We start from the raw sequence: 16136 nt of genomic DNA, 5'->3' as shown, positions 1-16136 counted from the left end.
TGTGAGGACTAAAGACCAGTGCTGAGAAGTGACACCAAGGGGCTGTATGTATGTAAACATACATACTATAAATAAACTAGTCTTTAAACACTCCACTGTACTCTACTCTATTTCACCTTCAGTGCTAGAGTGAGAAATATACACTTTTATCACTCCTGTGAGTTACAGTGCAAGCAGAAAGTAAACAGAACCATACCTTGACACCTTGGTTACTCAGGCTGGGGTTATTCACTAGCTCGTCCTTGCCTGCAGAGAGGAGAGAGAGGAGTTACTAGCTATGGAAAGTCGTGTGGTGGTGTAGAGTAGAGCACTGCAGAACGTACAGCAGGGTGGGGTATGATATTATGCATGGATGGCACACAGAAATGTATACAGTAACTGAGATGATAATGACTGTGTGACATCATCCCACTGCATTCTATGTATCCTCTGGGATGTGATCGGACTGTCCCTGATTCTCAACAGACAGAGAAGAGGACACCTACTGGAGAGGGACAACACATAACAGTGGGCTGTAACTGTTCCATCTGTAACATCTCACTGAGGCCTATCTCAATTATCTGCACTAAATTACTCACCCCACAACTTCTGAAAACACAAGAATGACAAACATCAAGAATGGGCTTTGATAAAAATTCAGATAGGATACTTGGACTCCTGATTTTCTGGTTTGTCCAGAAAGCTGGTTTATGGGTCATAGGGAGTATCCTGTAAGTTATGCCATGCCTTCTCAAGTTCATTTTCCTTGGTGAACAAAGTAATGCAGAGTTGTTTAAGAACAGCAAGCAACTCATTGATCGTACTTTCTAGGTACGTCCCAAATGGCAACTTATTCCCTGCATAGTGGACTACTTTTGACCAGAGACCTATTGGCCCCATAGAGAAGAGTGCCCTTTGAGAAGCAATCTCTGAGTAACTGCCAGTCAATGGGCTTGTTCAAGAGCATCAAAACCGTGATGTATCATGGGTAAATTGGGACTGACTGACTGATCTACGAATAATATTGAGTAGTTATTTATGATGCAAGGTGATCTGTAGATCAGTCAGTGTGTGTTATTGGTCTTGGAAATGAACCTGGGGCTTTCCCACCCAGACCCGATATGCATAAATAAAAAAGAATAATGTAGAGACCCAATTCGAACGGACCCAAGGACAACACGATCCCGTTCCGTATAGACCTGGTCGGATCCAGACCCGGTTCGATCCAAGTGAGGGAAGCAGCAGGAAATACATTTTCAAAGCTACTTTATTAACCAGAGCTGATGAAGCGCGAGAGGGAGGTGCCGCTCTAGCATGCGGGGGAGGGGCCGTACTGTGAGTGAGTGACATGGGGAGCAGGGAGGAGTGAGGGAGACAGCAACCAACCAAGTCGACTCGCTTCTATAGTAAACTAAAAGCTGCCATAGCTAGGTTATTTATCGTGAATAGTAGTATCTGTCTTGGACTGCATGAAACCGGTAGAAGTTTGTTAAGCTAGCTAATGTTAGCTAGCTAGGATAACTCAGGGTGCAGTGCATGCGCTTTCTCATCCTACAGTTACACATAACTCCATTCAGAGTATTAAGTAGCAGCCTACCTGTTGGTTCTTGGTCATTATAGCCTGTCCTTCTCCTTTAACATTTAATTCTGTCATTTTAATTCCATCTTCCATTCATTAGATATCTCCTAACTTTTGCCACACACAGAGGCTCTATGACTGTAGCCTATTGCCACTTTGATGACTTATAATTGGCCAACAAAAAGCTACACGCGCCACTCTCATGAAAAGCAAGAGCAGCAGCATAAATGATACCATTTCTCTCTCTCTCTATACTGCAACAGTCGTGTTCAGATCTGCACGGGCCTTTCTGAACAAGTCAGTTAAAATGACAAATACCCAAGATTCTTAAAATTACAAATACCCGAGACCCGTGACAATCATATCAGATCCGACCCATACCCGTGACATTATTTAGAATTCTGGACGTGGACCCACTACGGTCCCAGATCGGGAGAGAGGCACACTGCTTCTCTGTCTGTAGGCTTGTGAGAGAGACACACATAGCAGATAATTACAGACTGAATACCGTCGTGTCACCATGGCAACTCCATATTCTCCCCCACCCCTTCATGATTATTTATGGTTTGCGGGCAACAATTATAGAAATGTTTTAATCATGTTTCCCTGAACAGCACTGAGTGAAGGGACACAGGTGGAAGAATGATGATGACGAGGTTCGAGCTCCATCTGTCCAAGAATAGTAACTCCATCATCCCCTTCCCAAGTCCAAGAATAGTAACTCTCGTCCCCCTCCCTAGTCCAAGAATAGTAACTCTCGTCCCCCTCCCTAGTCCAAGAATAGTAACTCTCATCCCCTTCCCTAGTCCAAGAATAGTAACTCTCATCCCATTCCCCAGTCCAAGAACAGTAACTCTCATCCCCTTCCCTAGTCCAAGAATAGTAACTCTCATCCCATTCCCCAGTCCAAGAACAGTAACTCTCATCCCCCCACACAGTCCAAGAATAGTAACTCTCATCCCCTTCCCCAGTCAAAGAATAGTAACTCTCGTCCCCTTCCCCAGTCCAAGAATAGTAACTCTCGTCCCCTTCCCCAGTCCAAGAACAGTAACTCTCATCCCCCCACACAGTCCAAGAATAGTAACTCTCATCCCCTTCCCCAGTCAAAGAATAGTAACTCTCGTCCCCTTCCCTAGTCCAAGAATAGTAACTCTCGTCCCCTTCCCCAGTCCAAGAACAGTAACTCTCGTCCCCTTCCCTAGTCCAAGAACAGTAACTCTCGTCCCCTTCCCTAGTCCAAGAACAGTAACTCATCCCCTTCCCTAGTCCAAGAATAGTAACTCTCATCCCCTTCCCCAGTCCAAGAATAGTAACTCTCATCCCCTTCCCCAGTCCAAGAACAGTAACTCATCCCCTTCCCTAGTCCAAGAATAGTAACTCTCATCCCCCCACACAGTCCAAGAATAGTAACTCTCATCCCCTTCCCCAGTCAAAGAATAGTAACTCTCATCCCCTTCCCTAGTCCAAGAATAGTAACTCTCGTCCCCTTCCCCAGTCCAAGAACAGTAACTCTCGTCCCCTTCCCTAGTCCAAGAACAGTAACTCTCGTCCCCTTCCCTAGTCCAAGAACAGTAACTCATCCCCTTCCCTAGTCCAAGAATAGTAACTCTCATCCCCTTCCCCAGTCCAAGAATAGTAACTCTCATCCCCTTCCCCAGTCCAAGAACAGTAACTCATCCCCTTCCCTAGTCCAAGAATAGTAACTCTCATCCCCCCACACAGTCCAAGAATAGTAACTCTCATCCCCTTCCCCAGTCAAAGAATAGTAACTCTCATCCCCTTCCCTAGTCCAAGAATAGTAACTCTCGTCCCCTTCCCCAGTCCAAGAACAGTAACTCTCGTCCCCTTCCCTAGTCCAAGAACAGTAACTCTCGTCCCCTTCCCTAGTCCAAGAACAGTAACTCATCCCCTTCCCTAGTCCAAGAATAGTAACTCTCGTCCCCTTCCCTAGTCCAAGAACAGTAACTCATCCCCTTCCCTAGTCCAAGAACAGTAACTCATCCCCTTCCCTAGTCCAAGAATAGTAACTCTCATCCCCTTCCCCAGTCCAAGAACAGTAACTCATCCCCTTCCCTAGTCCAAGAATAGTAACTCTCATCCCCTTCCCCAGTCCAAGAATAGTAACTCTCATCCCCTTCCCTAGTCCAAGAATAGTAACTCTCATCCCCTTCCCTAGTCCAAGAATAGTAACTCTCATCCCCTTCCCTAGTCCAAGAACAGTAACTCTCATCCCCTTCCCTAGTCCAAGAATAGTAACTCATCCCCTTCCCTAGTCCAAGAACAGCAACTCTCATCCCCCTCCCTAGTCCAAGAATAGTAACTCTCATCCCCTTCCCCAGTCCAAGAATAGTAACTCTCATCCCCTTCCCTAGTCCAAGAATAGTAACTCTCATCCCCTTCCCTAGTCCAAGAATAGTAACTCTCATCCCCTTCCCTAGTCCAAGAATAGTAACTCTCATCCCCTTCCCTAGTCCAAGAATAGTAACTCTCGTCCCCTTCCCTAGTCCAAGAACAGTAACTCTCATCCCCCCACACAGTCCAAGAATAGTAACTCATCCCCTTCCCTAGTCCAAGAACAGTAACTCTCATCCCCTTCCCTAGTCCAAGAATAGTAACTCATCCCCTTCCCTAGTCCAAGAACAGTAACTCTCATCCCCTTCCCAAGTCCAAGAATAGTAACTCTCATCCCCCTCCCTAGTCCAAGAATAGTAACTCTCATCCCCCTCCCTAGTCCAAGAATAGTAACTCTCATCCCCTTCCCCAGTCCAAGAATAGTAACTCTCATCCCCTTCCCTAGTCCAAGAATAGTAACTCTCATCCCCTTCTCTAGTCCATAATGCATGTTGTCCTTTACAAGCCTATAACACCAACAACTTAAATAATTTAATATATTTTTGGGAAAACAATCAAACGAGGATATCTATGTGAAGCTAACTCAGAAGAAAAGCAGAATAACTCTTCCATCTCATCTTCTTCCCAGTCTGTCCATAACAGCTTTTTCCCTTTAAACTCAATACCCACCAAAGACAGCTACATTATTTCATATCTTTTAGACTGTGAAAAACCACCTTCCAGACCTCTGTGTGAGACTAAATGAACCCAGCAGCAATAAGCCCCAAGCCACAGAGAGAGTGCTCTCCTCTCCTGCCTGAAACAAGAAAGCACTCCACACTCCAGTCTTAATAGGAGAAAAACAGAGTCTTAGGAGAGAAAGAATCGAGAGAACATTCTATTCCCTGCCATAGAAAATAACAAAATGGAAAAGCCATTTAAAGTAGGAATGTGTTTGGACTGCAACGGAGAGGCCTCCTACTTTCGGCCCAGCAAACACACACACACACTCCCATTGCAGCTGCGACCCGCCGCCCAGCGCAGCACCATGGGCTTGCAGACTCCGGGACCCCTGCAAAATCACAGCCTCCATCTTCACCGTACAGTATCCCTCCGCACAAGAAAATAATGCTACCTCTGTGAGCAGTGTGTGGCTTGCTAGCGGCAGGCTGATGGTCTGAGAGAGAGACGGGTGCACACTGGCATGCCCGTGGAACACCACCGACCTTCTCTGTGAGTGGCCTTACACACGCACGTGCACATAGCTGGATATTGAGAACTCTTCCCAGGGAGGATTCTCATGTGTGAGCCAGAGGCATTTCCAGAATAAATAATTTGATAAGAGAATGGGGGGGGGGAAACTCACTCTGGAATAATAATACAATGAGGAATTTTGGGTTGGGGGGGGTGCTTGTTATTTTATAATGTGCTTTCGCAGACAAAGATTATGTGGAAGTGAGAGTGTTCTCTAAAGTGCAATTTCAAATAATAAATAAATTGTAAAAGCAAAGAGAAAAAAAAGACAAATGTATTCAAAGTTATGCAAATTAGTTTAATTTTGAAGAAATCCTATGCCGCATTTTCGTGACATTAAAACTTCCATTGCACTCATGTGAGGGAATGTTTAATACAATACAAGGGCTTCTCACATTCTTGTATCAGACACAAATTCCTCTGTGATGTTTTTCAACCTGACAGAGTGAGAGCAGAAAGACGTGCCCAACAAAGACCAGCTCTAACAGGTCCTTATCCGCCTCTCATCAGGATTTCACGCCATACAGCATATGTTGCTGTCTCTGTGTGTGTATTGTGTGTGTGTCTGCTTGTGTTTCTCAGTTTGACAGGCCTAATGATAATCAATGCCATGCTATTCAGCATGAGCCCGCTTCTCTCCCCCTGTGCCCTCTGGGCACGTCCTCACACCTCCGGACCCCCCTCATTCAAGGGTTTTTCTTTATTTTTACTATTTTATACATTGTTGAATAATAGTGAAGACATAAAAGCTATGAAAAAACACATATGGAATAACGTAGTAACCAAAAGAGTGTTAAACAAATCTAAATATTAATAAATTCTTCAAAGTAGCCACCCTTTGTCTTGATGACAGCTTTGCACACACTTGGCATTCTCTCAACCAGCTTCATGAGGACTGCTTTTCCAACAGTCTTGAAGGAGTTCCCACATATGCTGAGCACTTGTTGGCTGCTTTTCCATCACTCTGCGGTCCAACTCATCCCAAACCATCTCAATTGGGTTGAGGTCGGGTGATTGTGGAGGCCAGGTCATCTGATGCACTACTCCATCATCTGTTCACCTACTCTGCGTCTCACAAAGACATGGCGGTTAGAACCAAAAATCTCAAATTTGGACTCATCAGACCAAAGGACAGATTTCCACCGGTCTAATGTCCATTGCTCGTGTTTCTTGGCCCAAGCAAGTCTCTTCTTCTTATTGGTGTTCTTTAGTAGTGGTTTCTTGCAGCAATTTCAACCATGAAGGCCTGATTCACGCAGTCTCCTCTGAACAGTTGATGTTGAGATGTGTCTGTTACTTAAACTCTGTGAAGCATTTATTTGGGCTGCAATCTGAGGTGCAGTTAACTCTAATGAACTTATCCTCTGCAGGAGCGGTAACTCTGGGTCTTCCTTTCCTGAGGCAGTCCTCATGAGAGCCAGTTTCATCATAGCGCTTGATGGTTTTTGCGACGGCACTTGAAGAAACTTTCAAAGTTCTTGAGATTTTCTGGATTGACTGACCTTCATGTCTTAAAGTAACGATGGACTGTCGTTTCTCTTTGCTTATTTGAGCTGTTCTTGCCATAATATGGTATTTTACCAAATAGGGCTATCTTCTGTATACCACCCTACCTTGTCACAACAACTGATTGGCTCAACAACAAAAAAATCCACAAATTAACCTTAAACAAGGCACACCTGTTAATTAAAATGCATTCCAGGTGACTACCTCGTGAAGCTGGTTGAGAGAATGCAAAGTGTGCAAAGCTGTCATCAAGGCAAAGGGTGGCGACTTTGAATAATCTGAAATATAAAATTCATTTTGATTTGTTTCACACTTTTTTGGCTACTACATGATTCCATGTGTGTTATTTCATAGTTTTGATGTCTTCACTATTATTCTACAATGTAGAAAATAGTAAAAATAAAGAAAAACCCTTGAATGAGAAGGTGTGTCCAAACCTTTGACTGGCACACACACACACACACACACACACACACACACACACACACACACACACACTCAATACATATATATACACACACACACACACACACACAGTGAGTGGGTGTGTACAGTTGAAGTCGGAAGTTTACATACACCTTTGCCAAATACATTTAAACTCAGTTTCACAACTCCTGACATTTAATCCTAGTAAAAATTCCCTGTCTTAGGTCAGTTAGGATCACCACTTCATTTTAAGAATGTAACATTTCAGAATAATAGTAGAGAGAATGCTTTATTTAATCTTTTATTTCTTTCATCACATTCCCAGTGGTCAGAAGTTTACATACACAATTAGTATTTGGTAGCATTGTCTTTAAATTGTTTAACTTGGGTCAAACGTTTCGGGTAGTCTTCCACAAGCTTCCCACAATAAATTGGGTGAATTTTGGCCCATTCCTCCTGACAGAGCTGGTGTAAATGAGTCAGGTTTGTAGGCCTCCTTGCTCACACACACCTTTTCAGTTCTGCCCACACATTTTCTATAGGATTGAGGTCAGGGCTTTGTGATGGCCACCCCAATACCTTGACTTTGTTGCCCTTAAGACATTTTGCCACAACTTTGGAAGTATGCTCCAGATACTCAACTAGTCTAAAGAAGGCCCGTTTTATTGCTTCTGTAATCAGAACAGTTTTCAGCTGTGCTAACATAATTGCAAAAGGGTTTTCTAATGATCAATTAGCCTTTTAAAATTATAAACTTGGATTAGCTAACACAACGTGCCATTGGAACACAGGAGTGATGGTTGCTGATAATGGGCCTCTGTACTCCTATGTAGATATTCCATTTTCAAAGAAATCTGCCATTTCCAGCAACAATAGTCATTCACAATGTCTACACTGTATTTGTGATCAATTTGATGTTATTTTAACATAAAAAAAATAGCTTTTATTTGAAAAAACATGGACATTTCTAAGTGTGTATATATATATATATATATATATATATTAGTTTCGTTTATCGCTTTGGTGCTATATATATATATATCAGCAAAGCGATAAACGAAACTAACAGAGAGGATACAGAGAACTTCTGACAGTGACACACCCATCCCTAAGGCTCGTCTGTGGGTCAATCATACAGTATATTACAGCCCTTCAGGATGCTGTCCCTCCGTGGCCCTGCCCTGTCTAAGACAATAGCATCAGCTAGCTAGCTAACACCACAGCTAATATCCATACCACAGACAAAACCATCAGCTAGCTAGCTAATACCACACCACAGACAAAACCCATCAGCTAGCTAGCTGATACCACAGCTAATATCGCACCACAGACAAAACCATTAGCTAGCCTGCTGATACCACAGCTAATATCCATACCACAGACAAAACCATCAGCTAGCTAACTAATACCACAGCGAAAACCATACCACAGACAAAACCATCAGCTAGCTAGCTAATACCACAGCTAATACCATACCACAGACAAAACCCATCAGCTAGCTAGCTAATACCGCAGCTAATACCATACCACAGACAAAACCCATCAGCTAGCTAGCACCACAGCTAATACCATACCAGACAAAACCATCAGCTAGCTAGCTAATACCACAGATAATACCATCAGCTACTTCGCTAACGCCACAGCTAACCAACTGGGACTAATCTAGTTTTGAACATGGTGCAAGCAGTCGGGGAAAGCCAAGAGAGGACACGCACACGCCGACTGTCAGTTCCATGGGTCAGTGCCCGATGCTCGCCAGACCTTCCAGTAGCGTCTAATCTAAACCAATCAGTGGTTGTCTCGCGGGGACGTGGCGAGAGGGAAATCTTCCAATTAAAACAGTCAGTGTTAATCAACAGAATATGGCGGGCGGTGTAGCCATGGAAACAGTGATAGTCCCACGGGTTGGTGTTAATGGTCTGACATGGAGGAAAATTGATCCGTCTTGTTTTTCCCCTAAATGGGAAGCAGTCGGACGGACAGACTGCATAATTTAGAGGGCTTCTCTGTATTTTTGGTTTCCTCTCATTTCTCATCTACAAGAGGGAGACATTCAGTGCTGCTTGAATTTGTTATATATCTTCTGAGTTGCCTCTCTCTTTCTCATCTTTGAGTCCCTCTTCTTTTTCTCTGTCTTCATACCATCCAGGTTCTCCCTCTTCAGAGTTCCTCTTTCTCTCTTTAAAGATGCCTATCAAGTTTACTTTAAAACAAGGAATTAAGGAAATGAAATGGAAACTTGCTGAATGTTTTTCTGCAGTAACAGGCAGGGTAAAGTACAGCTGGTGCATATTTGTTTAACAGAGATGCTTCTCTAAAATAAGACGTATTTTTCAACAGAAACTCTCAAACCTTCTATATATAGCTTTAGGTCTCTTGAGGACAGGGCTGTAGGTCTCTTGAGGACAGGGCTGTAGGTCTCTTGAGGACAGGGCTCCCCCCTTTATTTAACTAGGCAAGTCAGTTAAGAAGAAATTCTTATTTACAAAGATGGCCTACACCTACATGACTCCCAATCACGGCCGGTTGTGATACAGCCTGGAATCGAACCAGGGTGTCTGTAGTGACGCCTCAAGCACTGAGATGCAGTGCCTTAGACCGCTGCGCCCCTCGGGAGCCCCCCGAAAATGTTTTTTTCCCCACACAGAAGATTCTTTCAGCCAAGAAATATCCCATCCGACCACATCAAGTGGAAAACAGAGGGTATGGATAACACCACACTGCCTGCCTTTCTCTATGAAGCCAGTTAAGGAACTGAGAAAGTAAAACAAACCAAATGTAACTCTAGCTCTCACACACAGCATTCCACTAGAGTTAGAGGTTGAAGCTGCACTTCTGGGGCTCAAAATGGGGGTTTGCATGGCTGGCAGGTTACTAAAGGAGTGCTGTCCCACCCTTTTCTCTCCCTCTCTCAGTAGTGTCTGCATTCAGGGCATGCTGCTCTGCTCTACTGTGTCCCTGGTTCAGCTAGCAAACAATACTGTCTGTGTCAACCATTAACACACTAAAGTCTGTAGTCTAAAGAAACTTCTCTATTTTTATCCATGTTATGCTCTAGGCGCACTAACGCTCGATTTCTCTCTCTCCTTTTCTCACCTCCTCTTTCTCAGTCCCTCCATCTGGTCAACACCAAAAAGGAGGAAGCATATTCATCATTATAATCGTCTCTATTTGGGGAGCGTGAGAGATTTAAACATCCGACCACAAAATGACACTAAACCTAAAATGAATATTCTCATAATCCCTTTTTGAATACTGAGAAGTACCAACTGCTTAGGGTCTAACAATCATTTGTTGAAATTGAATATGAGCTCATACTAAATATGTTGTAGTGCAGCTTTGTATCTATATCGCAAGTCAGCCGAGTCGGCCATTAAAATCACAAAGCGTAGTCTAAATGAATAACACGAGAGACTACACATTGTCACAGTCCCAGTGACTGTCACACATCCTAAATGACGTTCTCACCAAACATTTAGACAGCTGCTGACCTACTGACCTGCGCTGCTGAGGCTGGGGGGTGACATTATCAGTCAGTTAAGAGCGAAGGCCTGTTGATATCACTTCAGCATCTCAAAACGGAGAGAAAAACAAGAGGCCTGATATCCCACAAAGGAATCCAAGAAACACCACAGACACAAAGGGTCAAATATTCTTGGAGGATCCAAGAGATCAAGGGAATGTTATATTTTATTTAAGAAAACCACAAATTCTCCCTAATGTGAGGCGACAGCACTCAGCACTAAAAAGCAGAGAGTTGTCTTTGAGTCACAGGTTGTTGCTGCAGGCAGAGTCTTGCTGCTGGATCTTTGGAAATGAGCTGCAGATTGCCACTGATAGAGCAGAGCAGGTCTTTATTCAACAGGAGAGATTATGATGTGCTGCATAGCAGGGAAGATTAAAACATTAACACAGACATAGGCCTTGTCTGTCTCTCTTTCTGTCTCTCTTTCTCACACACGCTCTCTCTCTGTGTCCGTCCGTCTCCCTGTCCGTCCGTCTCTCATCTCAGGTACACAAGGACATTGGGTTGATTCATTATGCCAGCCCAAATGAGATGTAACAGATCTCTACAGAGTTTCTCTCCCTCTCTCTCACACACGCACACACACACACTCGTTGTGCAAACCCAACATCTTCATAACAGACACATACATCACAAACAACGTTCCCCCATCAGCACCCCACCATACATCACCTAGCTCTGACACCAGCCTGGAGGACAATACCCGCAAAGCAATGGGCTATTAATATGGGAGGATGAAGAAGCACCCACACAGACACCCACACCAACCAACCGACAGACAGACAGACCCACACAGACACAGACAGACCCAGACATACACACCCACACAGACACCCACACCAACTGACAGACAGACAGACCCACAAAGACAGACAGACCCAAACAGACAGACCCTGACATACACACCCACACAGACAGACAGACACATACAGACCCAGACACCCACACAGACAGACCCAGACACCCACACAGACAGACCCAGACACCCACACAGACAGACATACACCCACACAGACACACAGACAGACAGGCATACACACCCACCCACACAGACACATACAGTTGAAGTCGGAAGTTTACATACACTTAGATTGGAGTCATTTTAACTCGTTTTTCAACGACTCCACAAAATTCTTGTTAACTTCTCTAGGGCCAGTGGGACGATTTCGTCCCACCTACGTAACAGCCAGTGGAATCCCGTGGCGCGTTATTCAAATACCTTAGAAATGCTATTACTTCAATTTCTCAAACATATGACTATTTTACACCATTTTAAAGACTCTCGTTAATCTAACCACACTGTCCGATTTCAAAAAGGCTTTACAACGAAAGCAAAACATTAGATTATGTCAGCAGAGTATCCAGCCAGAAATAATCAGACACCCATTTTTCAAGCTAGCAAATAATGTCACAAACCCAAACCACAGCTAAATGCAGCACTAACTTTTGATGATCTTCATCAGATGACAATCTTAGGACATTATGTTATACAATACATGCATGTTTTGTTCAATCAAGTTCATATTTATATCAAAAACCAGCTTTTTACATTAGCATGTGACGTTCAGAACTAGCATACCCCCCGCAAACTTCCGGTGAATTTACTAAATTACTCACGATAAACGTTCACAAAAACATAATTATTTTAAGAATTATATATACAGAACTCCTCTATGCACTCGCTATGTCCGATTTTAAAATAGCTTTTCGGTGAAAGCACATTTTGCAATATTCTAAGTAGATAGCCCGGCATCACAGGGCTAGCTATTTAGACACCCACCAAGTTCAGCCCTCACCAAAGTCAGATTTACTATAAGAAAAATGTTATTACCTTTGCTGTTCTTCGTCAGAATGCACTCCCAGGACTTGTACTTCAATAACAAATGTTGGATTGGTTCAAAATAATCCATAGTTATATCCAAATAGCGGCGTTTTGTTCGTGCGTTCAAGACACTATCCGAAAGGGTAAAGAAGGGTGACGCGCCCGATGCGTTTCGTGACAAAAAAATTCTAAATATTCCATTACCATACTTCGAAGCATGTCAACCGCTGTTTAAAATCAAATTTTATGCAATTTTTCTCGTAAAAAAGCGATAATATTCCGACCGGGAATCTGTGTTTTAGTACAAAGAGAGAGAAAATAAAAACATGGGGTCGCCTCGTGCACGCGCCTCAGTCTCATTGTCCTCTGATAGACCACTTACCAAAGGCGCTAATGTTTTTCAGCCAGGGGCTGGAATTACATCATTCAGCTTTTTCCCGGGTTCTGAGAGCCTATGGGAGCCGTAGGAAGTGTCACGTTACAGCAAAGATCCTCAGTTTTCAATAAAGAGAGTCAAGAAGAACAAGAACTTGTCAGACAGGCCACTTCCTGTAAGGAATCTTCTCAGGTTTTTGCCTGCCATATGAGTTCTGTTATACTCACAGACACCATTCAAACAGTTTTAGAAACTTTAGGGTGTTTTCTATCCAAAGCCAATAATTATATGCATATTCTAGTTTCTGGGCAGTAGTAATAACCAAATTAAATCGGGTACATTTTTTTATCCGGCCGTGTAAATACTGCCCCCTAGCCCTAACAGGTTAACAAACTATAGTTTTAGCAAGTCGGTTAGGACATCTACTTCGTGCATGACACAAGTCATTTTTCCAACAATTGTTTACAAACAGATTATTTCACTTATAATTCACTGTATCACAATTCCAGTGGGTCAGAAATTTACATACACTAAGTTGACTGTGCCTTTAAACAGCTTGGAAAATTCCAGAAAATTCCATCATGGCTTTAGAAGCTTCTGATTGGCTAATTGACATAATTTGAGTCAATTGGAGGTGTACCTGTGGATGTATTTCGAGGCCTACCTGCAAACTCAGTGTCTCTGCTTGACATCATGGGCAAATCAAAAGAAATCAGCCAAGACCTCAGAAAAATAATTGTAGACCTCCACAAGTCTGGTTCTTCCTTGGGAGCAATTTCCAAACGCCTGAAGGTACCACGTTCATCTGTACAAACAAAAGTAAGCAAGTATAAACACCATGGGGCCTCGCAGCCGTCATACCGCTCAGGAAGGAGATGCATTCTGTCTCCTAGAGATGAACGTACTTTGGTGCGAAAAGTGCAAATCAATCCCAGAACAACAGCAAAGGACCTTGTGAAGATGCTGGAGGAAACAGGTACAAAAGTATCTATATCCACAGTAAAACGAGTCCTATATCGACATAACCTGAAAGGCCGCTCAGCAAGGAAGAAGCCACTGCTCCGAAACTGCCATAAAAAAGCCAAACTGCGGTTTGCAACTGCACATGGGGACAAAGATCGTACTTTTTGGAGAAATGTCCTCTGGTCTGATGAAACAAAAATATAACTATTTGGCCATAATGACCATCGTTATGTTGAGGAAAAAGGGGAATGCTTGCAAGTCGAAGAACACCATCCCAACCATGAAGCACGGGGGTGGCAGCATCATGTTGTGGGGCTGCATTGCTGCAGGAGGACTGGTGCACTTCACAAAATAGATGGCATCATGAGGAATGGGAAATGATGTGGATATATTGAAGCAACATCTCAAGACATCAGTCAGGAAGTTAAAGCTTGATCGCAAATGGGTCTTCCAAATGCACAATGACCCCAAGCATACTTCCAAATTTGTGGCAAAATGGCTTAAGGACAACAAAGTCAAGGTATTGGAGTGGCCATCACAAAGCCCTGACCTCAATCCCATAGAAGATTTGTGGGCAGAACTGAAAAAGCGTGTGCGAGCAAGGAGGCCTACAAACCTGACTCAGTTACACCAGCTCTGTATGGAGGAATGGGCCAAAATTCACCCAACTTATTGTGGGAAGCTTGTGGAAGGCTACAGACAAACAGACACACTGGGAATGTGATGAAAGAAATAAAAGCTGAACTAAATCACTCTACTATTATTCTGACATTTCACATTCTTAAAATAAAGTTGTGATCCTAACTGACCTAAAACAGGGATTTTTTTTATGTCAGGAATTGTGAAACCTGTAGGGGCTAGGGGGCAGTATTTGTACGGCCGGATAAAAAACGTACCCGATTTAAACTGGTTACTACTCTTGCCCAGAAATGAGAATATGCATATAATTAGTAGATGTGGAAAGAAAACACTAACGTTTCTAAAACTGTTTGAATGGTGTCTGAGTATAACAGAACTCATATGGCAGGCCAAAACCTGAGAAGATTCCATACAGGAAGTGCCCTGTCTGACAATTTGTTCTCCTTCTGTGGCATCTCTATCGAAAATACAGCATCTCTGCTGTAACGTGACATTTTCTAAGGCTTCCATTGGCTCTCAGAAGGCACCAGAAAGTGTAATGGGGTGTCTGCTGTTTCTGGGCGAAGAACAGCAGGAGAATTTGTGAGTGGTCAGCCTGGGAACAGTGACACTGGAGATGCGCATTCATGAGAATTCTCAATTTTTTTCTTTCAGCCTTTGAATGAATACGTCGCCCGGTTGGAATATTATCGCTATTTTACGAGAAAAATAGCATAAAAATTGATTTTAAACAGCGTTTGACATGCTTCGAAGTACAGTAATGGAATATTTTGAAATGTTTTGTTACGAAATGCGCTCGCGTGTCACCCTTTCGGATAGTGACCTGAACGCACGAACATAACGGAGGTATTTGGATATAACTATGGATTATTTGGAACCAAAACAACATTTGTTGTTGAAGTAGAAGTCCTGGGAGTGCAATCTGACGAAGAACAGCAAAGGTAATCCAATTTTTCTAATAGTAATTCTGAGTTTGGTGAGGGCCAAACTTGGTGGGTGTCAAAATAGCTAGCCGTGATGGCCGGGCTATGTACTCAGAATATTGCAAAATGTGCTTTCGCCGAAAAGCTATTTTAAAATCTGACACCGCGATTGCATAAGGAGTTCTGTATCTATAATTCTTAAAATAATTGTTATGTATTTTGTGAACGTTAATCATGAGTAATTTAGTAAATTCACCGGAGGTTTGCGGTGGGTATGCTAGTTATGAACATCACATGCTAATGTAAAAAGCTGTTTTTGATATAAATATGAACTTGATTGAACAAAACATGCATGTATTGTATAACATAATGTCCTAGGAGTGTCATCTGATGAAGATCAAAGGTTAGTGCTGCATTTAGCTGTGGTTTTGGTTTTTGTGACATATATGCATGCTTTGAAAATGGCTGTGTGATTATTTTTGGCAGGGTACTCTCCTGACAATCTAATGTTTTGCTTTCGCTGTAAAGCCTTTTTGAAATCGAACAATGTGGTTAGATTAACGAGAGTCTTGTCTTTAAAATGGTGTAAAATAGTAATATGTTTGAGAAATTGAAGTTATAGCATTTTTGAGGTATTTGTATTTCGCGCCACGCGATTCCACTGGCTGTTGACTAGGTGGGACGCAAGCGTACACTTCTGACTTCAACTGTACACACCCACCCAGACACACCCAAAGAGACAGACCGACATACACACCCACAGACAGACACACAGAGACAGGCATACATACCCACAGACATACACACCCACA

The 16136-nt window shown here is 43.0% G+C and overlaps 1 protein-coding gene across 6 annotated transcripts in view; it reads right to left on the bottom strand.

Moving 5' to 3' along the window:
- LOC106588814 (phosphoprotein associated with glycosphingolipid-enriched microdomains 1) overlaps nucleotides 1-16136 on the bottom strand; it is a 101629-nt gene that overhangs the window by 34776 nt on the left and 50717 nt on the right. For all 6 annotated transcript variants that reach the window (XM_014178258.3, XM_045709298.2, XM_045709300.2 and 3 more), the window contains one exon: nucleotides 197-246. The gene's annotated coding sequence lies outside the window, so the exon portion shown is untranslated. The remainder of the gene's footprint in view (nucleotides 1-196; nucleotides 247-16136) is intronic.

This window comes from Salmo salar, chromosome 27 (assembly GCF_965601325.2).
Source record: "Salmo salar chromosome 27, fSalSal1, whole genome shotgun sequence".
Taxonomy (NCBI): domain Eukaryota; kingdom Metazoa; phylum Chordata; class Actinopteri; order Salmoniformes; family Salmonidae; genus Salmo; species Salmo salar.
This window is presented reverse-complemented; position numbering and strand designations above follow the sequence as displayed.